This window comes from Psittacula echo (genome assembly GCF_963264785.1).
Source record: "Psittacula echo genome assembly, chromosome: 3".
In the NCBI taxonomy this organism is placed as follows: domain Eukaryota; kingdom Metazoa; phylum Chordata; class Aves; order Psittaciformes; family Psittacidae; genus Psittacula; species Psittacula echo.
The window spans coordinates 120,917,754-120,931,728 of NC_137736.1; the positions used below are offsets into that span (position 1 = coordinate 120,917,754).

Consider the following 13,975-nt stretch of genomic DNA (forward strand, 5'->3'; position numbering starts at 1 on the left):
ACAGTTCTTGTGAAGTACATTTATGATTAAGAGGCTTCTAAGTATTTTGCTTACAGAAACAAAAAGGCATACGTAAATTAATGTGTTCTTCTGCATATCTGAAAGAACAATCAGCAAAGAAAATATTGGTTGCTAAAAATATTCCCCTTTCAGCTAGATTTCTGTACATAAAGATCAACTATCAAATGTGTCCTCTTTGCAGCAAAAGAACACTTGAGCTGGGCATTGATCAGGAGTCTTAGCACATGAAAGAACAAGCTTTACCAAAAGTTTATCTGGATTCTGAGATTTTAGGATGAATTTTTGTTATGTTCTTGTGCTGCTGCTTTTGTTTAAAGTCAAAACAATAGGAAGACCACAACTATTTGAAAACAAGGATCTTCTGTGTTATCAGCCTTTTGGAAGAATATTTACAGGGGAAAATGGTGAAAGCAGCTTTTATCTGACAACTGGTTGAACTTGGAAGAGATACAAAATTGATATTTCCCTTCTGATAAAAAGTACTTTATTGCAGGTTCCAGTTTTCATTCAATGGTTAGTTTTGGTGCTTTCCTTCAATGCCAGAAGTATTAATTTTCCAAGTGTTTATTTGTGTGGTTTGGATGTCAAATTAATAAGTGCTCTAAACTGTTTCATTCTTTAGAATATATCCAGCTAGCTCTTCCCACCCTGAAAGACAGTAATTAAGTCTAAGCTGCTATTCTATTAATATTACTATATACCTGGTTCTTGTAAAATTTATGACTTACTTTTGCCATGTATGAAATACAATTGGCTACACCATGCTTAGTGAATAAACTGTAGGAGGCTAACCACTGGATGGTTATGAAGATAAAAACATGGAAAAAGATTATAAAAACAGTAAAAAGGAGGATTACATTTATTTTACTTTCATATACTCTGTGCCCTGCACTGATGAATACTGGTATCACTAGATCCTATCTACATAAACCTTCTCATAAAGTCAATAATGTTAAAGCCCATAAAGGCTCCTATTAAGGGAAAAAGCATGTCTTTTGGAGAAAGTCAATAACCAACATGGAATTAAGTTGCCAAAAATCAGTAAGCCACACATCTCCACTTACCGAAAAAGCAAGACTCTTTGGAAAAGGACATTTACACTCCAACAGAAATCTCACCTTAGTGGCTAAAATTTGGCTTTTAGAGTTATCAAGTTGCTTAAAACAGTAAGACTATCCTCAATAAAACATAGACAGATTAATACTGTAGGATTAACAGACTGAGAGAATACAAAGTTGATCCAGTGATAGAAATACTTTCATACAAAGTATTTTGTTTGTATACAAGTACAAACTTTGTCAGTGCAGAATTAGCTGGACAACAATTACAGTATCCAGTCTGCTATGACAAATATACCCAGTGTTAGATATCCAGCTATACCTTTCCAAACCTGTAGGTTTTTTTCCTCCCTCACATAGAAAAAGATGAGGATTTCAGTTCTCATAAATAAAATAAATGCACAAATGCACCTCTGTAAAACTGTGCACAAATATATGTGCCTATAGAGTTCTGCAGGCTTTAACACAATCTGTTGGAGGGCATGCTGACCCTGTACTAGGTCAACAGAACATAATGATCTCAGAGATCTACAAATATACATTGAGAATATTTAGACCTCTAAAACAGCAGTTCATGGTGCAATGAAATATATGACATAAGCTGGTGAGATGACTCCAATCTTAACAGCTAAATGAATCTTTTATTTTTATTAATCTAGAAACTCCAGAACATTCTTTAAATTCAGAAATATGGAGCACTTGGAAGATAAACACAAATCATTATTCATTACGAAATGCAACTGCAGAGAAGAAAATAAAGGAAGAAAGCTGAAGCAGCATGTCAACACATGGACTGGAATGTCATATTTTTCTCCTTAAATCTATGGAGAAGGTTTTCAGGGCCAGTACTTGCCATAGTTGTTAGTATCTAAAGACAGAAGATATGACAGTTACCATAAATATATTTTTTTTAATATTTAACCATTTCTTTAACAGTGTCAGCAATTTTAAATTACTGCCATTCTCCTTATAAGCCTTAATGCCTTATACTTAAGTGAGACCTATTTATACATTTATTTTTTAAGATTGTAAAAATTGACAATATATCTAATGAAAGAGAAAGCAGAAAAGTAAAGTTTTAAGTATTTTAAGCTATAGCTAATGACTTTTGCAACAACTAAGAAACTAGAGGAAATTCAATTTTCTCTAACTTCATGTGAAAAAACTCTTAAAACTCATTCTTAAGATGTAGAACTTTGGTTGCTCAGATTCAACAATATAATATCAGCATCTGGTAATAAAGGTTAACAGAGTTCTTGACTAAATTCCCTCATGTTTTAATGAAAATAACATGTAATTAGAAGTATTTTGGAGAATACATTGTGTCATGCTGAAAAAAAATTAATGAAAGTGTGTTCTAACCATATTTTAAAAGAACATAAGCCTAAAAGCAAATGTTCATGCTATTGTTTCCTTGGAAAAAGAGGGACTTCATAGGATCATAGAATAGTTAGGGTTGGAAAGGACCTTAAGATCATCAAGTTCCAACCCCCCTGCCATGGGCAGGGACACCCCACACTAAACCATGTCACCCAAGGCTCCATTTAACCTGGCCTTGAACACCGCCAGGGATGGAGCATTCACAACTTCTTTGGGCAACCCATTCCAGTGCCTCACCACCCTCATATCTCAATTCAGCACAGCATACAAGTCTCTAATTAATTTTTGAGGTATAAGTAATCCTATTTCTATTTTAGACAAAATACTCAAACAGGGACTTAGCATCATACTTAAATTTATTCAAGTCTGTAGAATCACCCATGCAGGTAGTGGCCGAGTTGAATTAGGCAGCTCTTCCATGGTATGGCTCATCTAAATTCTTAAACAAAATAGATATATGCTACAAGGCTTTTGTGATATAATTCATATGTGAAGGACTGTGGATGGTAAAATATAGAACACACGCTATAATCATGCCAAGACAGTTAAAACTGATACAAGAAATATGAGACAGATTTTGCCACTAAGGAGGAATAACAGGCACACAGAGAGTTACAATAATTGTTGCTTGTCTTCAAAGTAAATAAGGGCTTGGATTGAGGAAAAATACTATTTTTTTATGTGCTTATTCCAAGCGTGTTCTCAACCTGACCACTTTCATCTGAATTTTATGTTTACTCTTTTCTAGGAGCTGTGAACACATCCTTGAAAAGCTAATAATTGCTTCAGTCAAGTTGTAAGTAAACAAGACAAGGGCAATCCTTAGGCACTTGCTAGAAATATAGTAGGTGACAACTGGTAATGATTATTCTGTTTGTTTGTTCAGTGCAATATGGTGCCCTGAAGAGAAACCCGAAACAGCCTAGTGTGGCAGCAAGGAGCCCTCAAAGACCAAATGGTCCTGCCAAGACACATTAGCCAACTTGCAGCTCCATGAAGGAGCTAGTTGGAACCAACTACACACTCAGGAACAAGGAAATGATTTGTGCTCCATAGGACAACACCATGACAGTAAAAGCTGCAGTAACCCATGAGTCTTAGACACTTCCAGACTAACTGGCAGTCTATTAACAGGACTGATTCTCACAAACAGGATCATAGAATCATGGAATGATTTGGGTTGGAAGGGACCTTAAAGCTCATCCAGTTCCAACCCCCTGCCACGGGCAGGGACACCTTCCACTAGAGCAGCTTGCTTCAAGCCCCTGTGTCCAACCTGGCCTTGAACACTGCCAGGGATGGGGCAGCCACAGCTTCTCTGGGCACCCTGGGCCAGCGCCTCAGCACCCTCACAGGGAAGAATTTCATCTTCCATGTTTTCTATTGCAGAATGCCCAAGATTAATAGATTATTTCTGAGGATATTTAACTTTTTTTTCCAGATGCCTTATCAGAAAAGCTTAAATTGATACAAACTTTAATTATTCTTTACTCAAAGCTTAGAAATCAAGGTGAAAAAACTGTTATTAAGGGAGAATCACTGTAAAGCTATGGAACGCATCGGGCAGATACATACCTCTATTTATCAGTATGGAAGTATCAGGTAGACAATAAAAGAAAGAGAAGACTGAATTTCCACTTTGTTTCTTTGCTCCTGTTTTGTCTCACCTTTTCAGCCAAAGTTTCCCTTCAAAAGGGTTGATACTTTCTCTCTTCGACAAGTTAAAGAAGACAGAGCTTTAAGCAGGAACACAGGATTACAGGTGACAAGCTGAAAGGACTATTATCCTTTCTTCAACAGAGCAGCGAATAATGATATTAATATATTGCCTGACCCTGACCCTAGGAGAATCAGTCTGGTCTATTTTAGTACTTCTAGTTAGGGAAGACTGACTCTCTGTCCCTTACCTTTTTCTTCTTTTTAATTCTATTTGCACCCTTCCTATCCTGTAGTAAGTAAAATGCAGCATTTAGGGGTAAAAAAAATGGAGTTATTGGTATTGGCCCATGTAATTATTTTTTTTTCATATTTCAAATAAGAATATGGAGTAAAGGAACTCAAAATTTACCACAACAGCCTTCAGATCTGTCTTGCCAATTACAGAATACAGAGCCAAAACTAAATGCCAATGATACGTATATACCACAGGGCATACTGTTTCCTTAGGTATAATGATCCTTAGACACATGGTCCAATTTCTGTGGCAAATTCACATACACCCTCAGGCCCCTTCCCAACATTTTAAAGCAGTATAAAACTACTGCTATGTCTACTCGAAAAATACAGAGATAAAACTCACCAGTAGAACAAAATTCTGCCTATTTCTGGAAGCCAGAGAGTGCTTGTGGAAATGTCTGATGAAGGTACCAACTCAGTCCTATCTCAAAATTTGTCACTTATGTGCTTTATAATGAAATTTAAAATATCTCATAGAATGGTTACTAACGGGAAACAATACTTGATAAAAGCTATGATTTGGGGTGGGAGGGAAGCAGCATAATTTGAGCTGAACTTAAAAATCTGAAATCCTACGAGTGATTTTGCTTTGAATATATGTGGAAATATTGATGCAATAAAATGGTAACTCAGCTGTATTTAATATGAAGAGGCTATTTGAAGTATTGAATTTAACGTATGCTTTAGGAAGAGTAGAACTGGTTTTGGTTTTGAGGAAAGAAAATAAGGAGCAAACCCACTATGTTTTATCTGTGTGAGAAAAAAATAATCCTTCAGTGCTCTGAATTCTTTAGCAAGTTGCACTAATCTGTTGTGATGGAATAAATTGAAAAAAATATAATATTTTTCCCTAAAATGCTGGCCTGGTACCACCTCAACATTTTCTGTGCAACCCTGAGCAGGTCATTTAACTTCTTTTATCCATAATCTTCAAATAGAGGATTAAAACCCCACCTGCATCCCGCTTCCTTTGACTGCTGTTTACAGTCTGAACAAACTTTCCAGAGGAGAGTCTACACCTTCTAAGCCCATCTCAAACAGGGACTAACCCTCAGTGCAGCCTCTAGGCATATTCAGCATAAATAATAGATAACCAACAAAAGCAGCTCCCTGCCTTTTCCCTGCTGTGTTCACCAGTCTTCAGAAGTGAGAGATGAAGGGCAAACACTTCCACCATATACTCTGTGTATGTTTGTGTGTGTATGAAGGCGGGAGCTAAACTCTTGCACAGCATTCCTGTAAGGACATACATGCAGATGGATGATGCTTTCTCCACCTGGACTGGCAAACCAGTTTCGGTGTGTTGGCTGTGGGAAGCCTGAAGACTAGAGCATGGCTGAGCTAACTAGTCTTGCCAAAAAGCAGGGTGTGCTTGCTTAAGGGCAGTGCTGTGCTCCTGCAGTGTACCAGCAACTGGAATGATTTCCAGCCCAGAGACCGAAGTTAAAGAATCTTACAAATGGTTCTGGTCTAAGTATATGTGTAGATTGTACTGCTACATAATTGAAACCCAGCCTGTCCTGCATAACACAGCCTTCAGCCCGCAACTGCTGGCATGAGGTTTTGGAGGGTGACTTGAAGTTGTGTTAGTTACCAGCACAGCTCAATGCTCACTCCTTTGACTTTCTACAGTGGTTTTGGCATAGAAAAGAGCTACCTATCTTTTCAACTGAAAGTCAAGCTCTAGTGGCCTCCTGCCTAAATGGTAGAATGCAAAAGATGCAGAAGAGCAGCAGAAAAAGTCTGTGCATGCAAACCCAGCTCACTCCCTCTGGATCAGTGCAGCATCTCAGTCACTTTTCTAATTCCCAGTCCAGGACGCACTAGCACAAAGTCCTACTCCTTGTCCTCCGGAAGGTTGCATGAGAATGCTGAAAGGACAAAGGAATCTCTACCTTTACATACCTGGGGTACAGTGATAGCTTAGGAGGCGAAAATGCCTGCCGTAATGCAGTCAAAAATTTCAGATCACATCCAGGAGGGCTTAAGGTCACAGCAGCGTGACTTGCAGGTGTGCTACCACAGGACTTTAAGCTTTATTTCCCTTCCAGAACAGAGGCTGGAGCCCAAATTGTCAGGGAATAATTCAGATTTCAGAGCAAACTTCTGAATGTCAGAATGTGGTACTGCCTGAAATGACTGTGTGTTTCCACATCCTGTTAATGACATGACCTTGCTGAGACCTGAGACACAACAGCTACTGAACTGCCACAAGACATTTGCATTTATTGTCCTTCACTACTGCTTTAGCTCCTCATAGATATATTTTTTAACAGCCATCTTAATGAAATGTCAACGTATTAAAGGGTCTGCATGATTGCAATTGAATTTAAAACACAAGTGACAGGTAACAATATCAGGAAGAACATTAACAGAGCAGCTCTTCATCATAAACAGCATCTCTTTACACCTCTCCCCATGTTTCATTTAGACTCTAATATCCATTTTTGAAGTTGCAAGTCAGAAACAGACAGCATACAGCACTATATAATTAGGAATGGAAAAGTCCCTGCAGCCTTTAGACTGTTACACAAAAATATATTTAGAAGCTTGAATATGTTTCTTTTCACACAATTTCAATAGAGAACACATCAGCATTTGGTTTGGTTTTGAGGGGTTTTTTCTGCCCCCCCCCCCCTTCTTTTAAGGTCTTAAATTCAGCTCTAAGACCTCACTCCAAGCACTAAGTTGGCTAAAAAGCAGATTATCCATTGTTTAAATACTTTGGCTCATTTCTGCATTCTAGCCTAGTTCTGAGAATTTCTTGGGGCAAAGCAGGGCTCTCCTTCAGTTAACCCTTTCTGCCACACTGAACAGATCCTTTTATGCTTTTAGGCAGCAGGGTGTCACAGCAGCTTTTATCACAGAGTGCCTGTTTGTGTGTGTTTCTATACCTCTCTTGGTTGAAAATACTCACCAAGCTATATCTAGAATTCAAGACAGACTGACCCCAAAGGCAGCTCATATTACATCAAATTGGCACAGTGAAATCCCATGCAGAGATATCCAAACCAGCTCAGGCACTGACAGAGTAGATCTAGCATGGAAATCCACCTGGATCAATATTTTCCACAGGTCTACAGCCAATTACCAATGGCAAAAGGCCATATTAATGCAGCTCTGCAATGCTGAGCTCATTTAGCACTAACTTGAGTTCCTGCACAACTTGCCAGGCAGTGACTGATTTCAAGAGGGGGCCCATTAATGGCTACTAACGGGAATAGACACAGAAAAGAGAAAAGAACAGTCAAAACCCTGTAGTGCAAAATCCTCTCCCATAGATTGAAATAAGAGATCTTGGCCTCAGGCAGCAGGATTGCTCCAGGGACACACAAGTAGGCAGCAATGCAAGACAGCCATCAGCCAGGCTGCACTGGAGCCACGCAGATGCACCTTACTGTCCATGTCCCTATGGCTCACCCAGAAATAATACCCTTATAACCCAGACCAGGGATCCATCCAGCCTGCTGTTTCCTTCCAGCCAGATGGTAAAGGAAAAGCATTAACACAATATTCTCTCAGAATGCATTTTCAGCTGCTGATAATTCTGGACTTCCCTGAGTCAGAGAAACCTTTTTCTTTCTTTTAATTTAATAACCCTGGATAGATTCTTCTTCCACAAAATTAACATCTTTCAAAACCCACATAAACTTTTGACATCCACAATATTCTCTGTCAGTGAATTCCACAGCATTGCTACCAGCTAAATAAATCTCTCTTTATGGGTAGTTCAACCTGCTGCTTATTGGTTTCATTTGATGTCGCCAAATCCTTTCATTAGAAGAGACAGAAAACACTGCTCCTTGGTCATTCTGTTTCTCTCCTGTAGTTAGGAAACAGGACATAATCTCCTACACCTCTTAACCGATTTTTCCTCATGAGAAAAAAGGCCCTGTTAGACAAACTCTTCAAGCAAAAGGCATAGAGCCGAACTACTGGTAACACTAATTTAATTTCAGAGATGGAAACACCACCCCCATCTTTCTATTTGTCTGAATGCCTCTTGGGTGTAACACCTACAGACTTAAAACTGAACTCTGAAAAGTTATAGAATCACAGAGTCAGAGAATCATGGAATGGTTTGGGTTGGAAAGGACCTTAAGATCATGTAGGTCCAAGCCCCTCTGCCATGGGCAGGGACACCTTCCACTATTTTTTTATTTCCTTGACAAAACCAACATTGTTTTATGCTGAATAAATTTTCCAGTCAAGCCAAAAATAAATTTAATTCTAATATGGTTTGAATTGAAATAAAATTGAATAAAATAAAAGGTTAGACAGGGAAACAAAAAGCAAAACAACCATTTGCTGTCTTATTATCTAGTATCATCTCCTAGAAAAACACTTTAACTATCTTTTCTTCCATCACTGAAGCTGTTACACTTTGGATAATGTAATGCTCTTCTTAAATTGCAGTAAAAATCTCCCATTATTCAGGAAAGCATCCTCAATCACAAGACTAGAAAGAAATTCTGCTTCTTGCTTCGGTTTGATGAAATCTTTAAATACATTACAGAAATTGTATCAACAATAGAAACTAATGCAGGTGCTTCTGAGGTTGCTGTTGGGGAGTGCTTAGGACATCCATAAAGAGGAGCTCACAGTCCACAGCCTCTACCTGTCTCTTAGAACAGCCTGCTCACTACAAGGCTGCTCTGGCCCAATTAACCTTTACTTGCCTTTGTGGAAGTGAAACAACTTTGGAAAGAAAGAACAAAATACATTGATTTCATAGCCCTGCCACTTTAATGGCCTGATTACTCCTCTGGAAGATGCAGGCTCATATTCTCCAGGGAGAGAATGATGGTAAATGCAGGTTTCCCTTCAGAGGTGAGGTGAAAGGTGATGTTGCCACTATTTTCAAGAATTAAGGAAGCCCTGATTTACTCTTTTCTCTTTGCACTGAAAAACAACTGGGCCCTCTTTTGGGATCTGCAAATGTTTGCTCAGCTTTAGCTTAGCATTCTGAAGTGGTTTTAAGCCTGAAGTTTGTAGATAGCAAGTTTTTATGCAGTGATGCTGCCAGCACTCCACTGAGATACGCTCACAGGGCAAGGGAGATTAAATAATAGCTTATTTAAACAATAACAAACTAAATAAAGAAACTGTACAATTTAAATAAATTGCCATATAGATTGAAAACTTTCAAAATTTACAAGTGCCAAATGCACTAAGCATTTGTATTTTATATTACTGATTTCCAAAAATACTTGGTAAGGAGTTATTCTGAGGCAATTTTCAGCTATACAAATTAATTTGTTATCAATATATCAAACTTAATATTAATTTCACAAAAAATCATAACTTGACATTATTATTATTAATGTTAGCTACATAAAAGCCGACGTTTCATACACTGTATGCATGCTTACTGCATGATACTGAGTTGGTGTTACTCTAAAATAGACTAATGATGACCTCATGCAACATGGTCAGTAATATCCAGAAGCTAAAAATGGTGGTAAATTCCACATCAACCTTAAATATCATCCTCTACATCCTCATCTCGGAGAAAAAACCCCAAAACTAAGCAGTTAAAATTTCTCACATGTTTACTTGAAGGCTGAACCAAGAACACCAGTACAAAAAAGTGCCATTCTTTTTGTGTCTGATAAAATTCAGAGGTTAAGGATGCTTCAGATCAAACAATGCAGAGAGAGGACATAAGCAAAACCCCGCTTGGTTTAATGTCTGCCAGAAGAGCCACATCTCTTTACACACACTTTAAGAGTGGGAAGTTGTTATTACTTAATGGTAGCTCACCTCACAGGGTGTAGCTATATGGGGTTAAGGGAGGAGTAGCTGACACCCATTCAATTTGCACACAGACTCAAGCATAAGCTTTGAGTGAAGTCAAGTCTAAATGCATCTACAACAGGAGGACCTCTCCTTTTTCTTTTTCCTTCAAAACATCCTGAAAGCAGAATGCGATCCTGTTGCTGCATAATGCTTGTTCCAAATAATTTAGAATGAACTGATTTTCTGTGACATCAAGCCTTTGGTTATTGCTTAGCTAGCATAACTCAGGGCAAATTAACTCTTTTGCTTGGTAAACCACACCTATAGTAATTTTGCACAGAGTTTATGATCTTTCACTTTACACATTACTGCTTTTAAAATGCTCCCTGCATAATAAGATAGACTCCTCTCCCCCAGCATAAGTCACATCCTTTTCAAGGGATGTCCCTAAATCTTCAAGTTAGGGACTGTGATACAAAAATGTAAAGCTGCTGAGTCGGGGGATGAGCCCTTCCCTTTGCAAGACACACCGGTATAAAACACAAAACAATCCTCCACCCATAAAAGATCCTTTTGTACTTATCAGACCTGGGATTCCCACCTTAACTTGCTGTAAATCAAGTATGACTTTACTAAAACTAACCGATTTGCAGAACAGACACAAGCGTGAGGTGATTCAGGCCAGTGAAGCCGGTCACTGGCTGAATGCCCGGCTAGCAATCGATCAGCTGGCAGGACATGAGCCCATGAGTTTGTTTAAATGTTTGTGTTTGATTCCAAGCTCATGATAGCGAGGGGAAGGCAGCAGAAGCAGGCATCAAGTGGAGGCAGGAGAGAGCAGGAAGGGGAGGGGGACTGCAGACGGTGGGCAGAATGCTGGGATTGACATGGGCTCTTAAACTTGGGTCAGGTTTTCTTATTAACCTCAGTGTGAGGTCTATAGAAGATGCTATTTTCTTTCTCTATCCCCCCCCCCCCCCAACTGAGTTGTTTCTCCCACCCTGCATTTCTCCTCCATCTGCATTTCTCCATTCTTTGATACCCTTTGCTCTTACCACATTTTTCCATTCCTCCGTCCGTTCTCTACCTCCCCAGTTATCCTCAGGCTCTCTGTATCTCGTGTCCTGCCACTGCCATGTACGATGCTCTCCTTCTGAAACTGTTCCCACTAGTAACCGAGCTCTGAAACTCCCAATGCATCCAACCTCTGTGGCAGCTCGGCTTGGTCTGGGCGGCTCTGGAAGCCGGCAGAGGCAGCAGCCTCTAATGGTGGCCAGAAGGAAAACTTCAGCTCACGGAACAGGTATTTGTGTCTGCCCTTCAAAGCCAGAGGCCAAAGTGGGACAGCGGAGAGGCAAAGAGAAAAAGGAAGTGTGGGTAGCTGTGGGGTGCTGCGAGAGGAAGGTGCGGGCATAAAGAAAAGGGAAAGAAAAACAAAACTCCGTAAAGTCTGAGATGAATGAAGGCACCAGGAAGCTGAGAAGCTCCTCCCAGCTGCAGGGCTGCTCTGCAGGTAGTGAAAGATGCCCCAGGCCAGGCTCCGTAGGTGTGGTACAGGGCAGGGATGGCTTCGCAGCCCTGACTTACCCTCTGAGCCCTCCAGTTTATCTGGCTCCAGCACCATGCAGGGGCTTTGAGGCCCCGAGGCTTGGGGAAGAGCAGCTTCCTCGGCTTGGCCACAGCGAGCTCCACTGGGGAAGGATGAAGCACTTCCTTGGGCCTCAGATACGCTTTGCCTGCTGAATACACAGAACCACAGGGTTGTTCCTCACCCGTGGTTAAAATCCTCCCAGCTAACACCAGCACTGTCTGAAGCGCATTCAGGTTTGTGCAGGAAAACCAGTTGCAACAGATAACCCAGAAGGCAATTCCGGATTCGGTATTTTTTGCAAGCACTTTTCATCTTGGGGCTCTCAAAGCGCTTTGCAAATATGAACTCGTTTAAGCTTCCCAACAATCCCCGTGAGGCAAAGATAGTGATCACTATCCCCACTTTACAAATGGGGGAACTTCAGCACAAAAGAAGAAAAGTGCTGCCACAGATCAGGTGTAGCAAGTTGAGAACAAAACCGAGCAGTCCTGCCTCCCAGGCGCTTGCACTAACAAGTAGAAAACCCTCCCTTCCGCTCTGGTTTGATTGAGAGTAGCTATTCCAAACAAAGGTGTAGCATTAAAATCATGGAGGAGAAAGCATGTAGTTCAAGTTTAGTAAGAAACTTCAGTAGCTTCACTGCATCAGTACCATTAGGCTGCACACTTAACATAGAGTGAGCTGCAACTGTGAGGAGAATGCAGGTAGGTAAGTAGGGTAAAAAGAGCCCACAAAACTTGCTTTTTGTGATGGTTTGATTAGGAGTGAAATGCGGAATGGCACAATAGAAGCAACACATCCAAAGTACTTGCACATCTTGAAAATTTGATATTAAAACATGCTACAGGGAAATAAATTTAAAGGCCCTGCTCTAGCATCTGCAGTAAAAGCAGAATAAGGAATGTGACAACAATGATGAGGTATTGTCAGGAAATACAGTTTGGCTAAAATCTGAAAGTCCAAAGTGTTGATTCAAACCACAGCCCATAGCTCTGACAGGGTATGAACAAGCTATGTTCATACTCACTGTGTATCGGTGGTTTGGGCTGTAAGAAGCCAAAAGTTGTCCAAGCTTTTCTTTAACAATTTTGGAATAACACCTTTGCTGATAATAAGGAACTGAACTTTTATTCTTTTATTTATTTATTTATTTATTTATGATAATTTTTGGATGACAGGGTTTAGTGCTTGGGTGACATGGGTTACTGCGAGGTGTCCCTGCCTGTGGCAGGGGGGTTGGAACTGAATGATTTTAAGGTCCTTTCCAACTCTAACTATTCTATGATGGTATGATAGCTTAAATCAGTTTCTTTTTAATCCAAAATCTTGTATTCAGGTTTGGTGAGGAATTAATAAAGAATTCAGTAGTACGCCAGGGGGTACAAGCGTGAAATATTTTTTTCCTTGACTAAGACTAGGCTCCATAGAGAGCTGATGATTCCTAAGGTGTGTAACCACAGAAGGCTTCTTGCTCCACATAAATTGTCACTGAGCTATTTAAATTCCTAACTATAGTAGCACTGCAAACACGCTGATGAAATAATCACTTGGATTTGGTAGTATGGTGCTGTTCTTCTGTGGCAGCACGCTGGGGCAATTGTAATTTCAGGCAGGATGGGCACTAAAGGAACTCTCGGGAGAGAGCCCTGTTAACCAGTTCAGTACCACTGCAGGAAATAGCTAGTGCAATGGGCTTTATACAGTTGCAGTGTACCTAAACTCCTAATAACATGCTACATTGCTTAACTGGCATGTTATTAATAACATTAATAATAATATTAATAACATTAATAAGGTTATTAATAACATTCACAAGCAGCGGTTTCAAGTAGCAGAAAACAGCTCAGAATCTTACAGGGGGAAGAAAGTGATCCTTTGAGTTACAAAAGAAAACGACTACAACAATGTCCATCCCTGTATAGAGGCCCCAGTTTCAAATACCACAAGCCAGAGGGGTACCTTCTTCTTCTTATGAAATTCTGTTCTCTTTACCTCAGAATTCAGCCGATAAAACATCATTTCCCTTTCCTTTCTTGCACTGCAGAAGAAAATTTTCACAAGCTAACAAATAAATTTCAAAATGGGAAAAGCAGAAATGTAATCAAATTCAGAGACACAGTGGGGCTCTGCAATACCAAACAAGAAATGCAGACTTCACATAGGAAAGAAGAGAAAAAGGATTCAGTGAAAGAAAAGTGGTGAAAGCAACAGAGAAGAGAAGAGAATTACA

General features: G+C 39.8%; 1 protein-coding gene across 6 annotated transcripts in view; it reads right to left on the reverse strand.

Moving 5' to 3' along the window:
- Nucleotides 1-13,975, reverse strand: part of DLG2 (discs large MAGUK scaffold protein 2) — a gene marked incomplete at both ends in the record, with an annotated part of 868,631 nt that overhangs the window by 308,483 nt on the left and 546,173 nt on the right. The gene's annotated exons all lie outside the window — the stretch shown is intronic.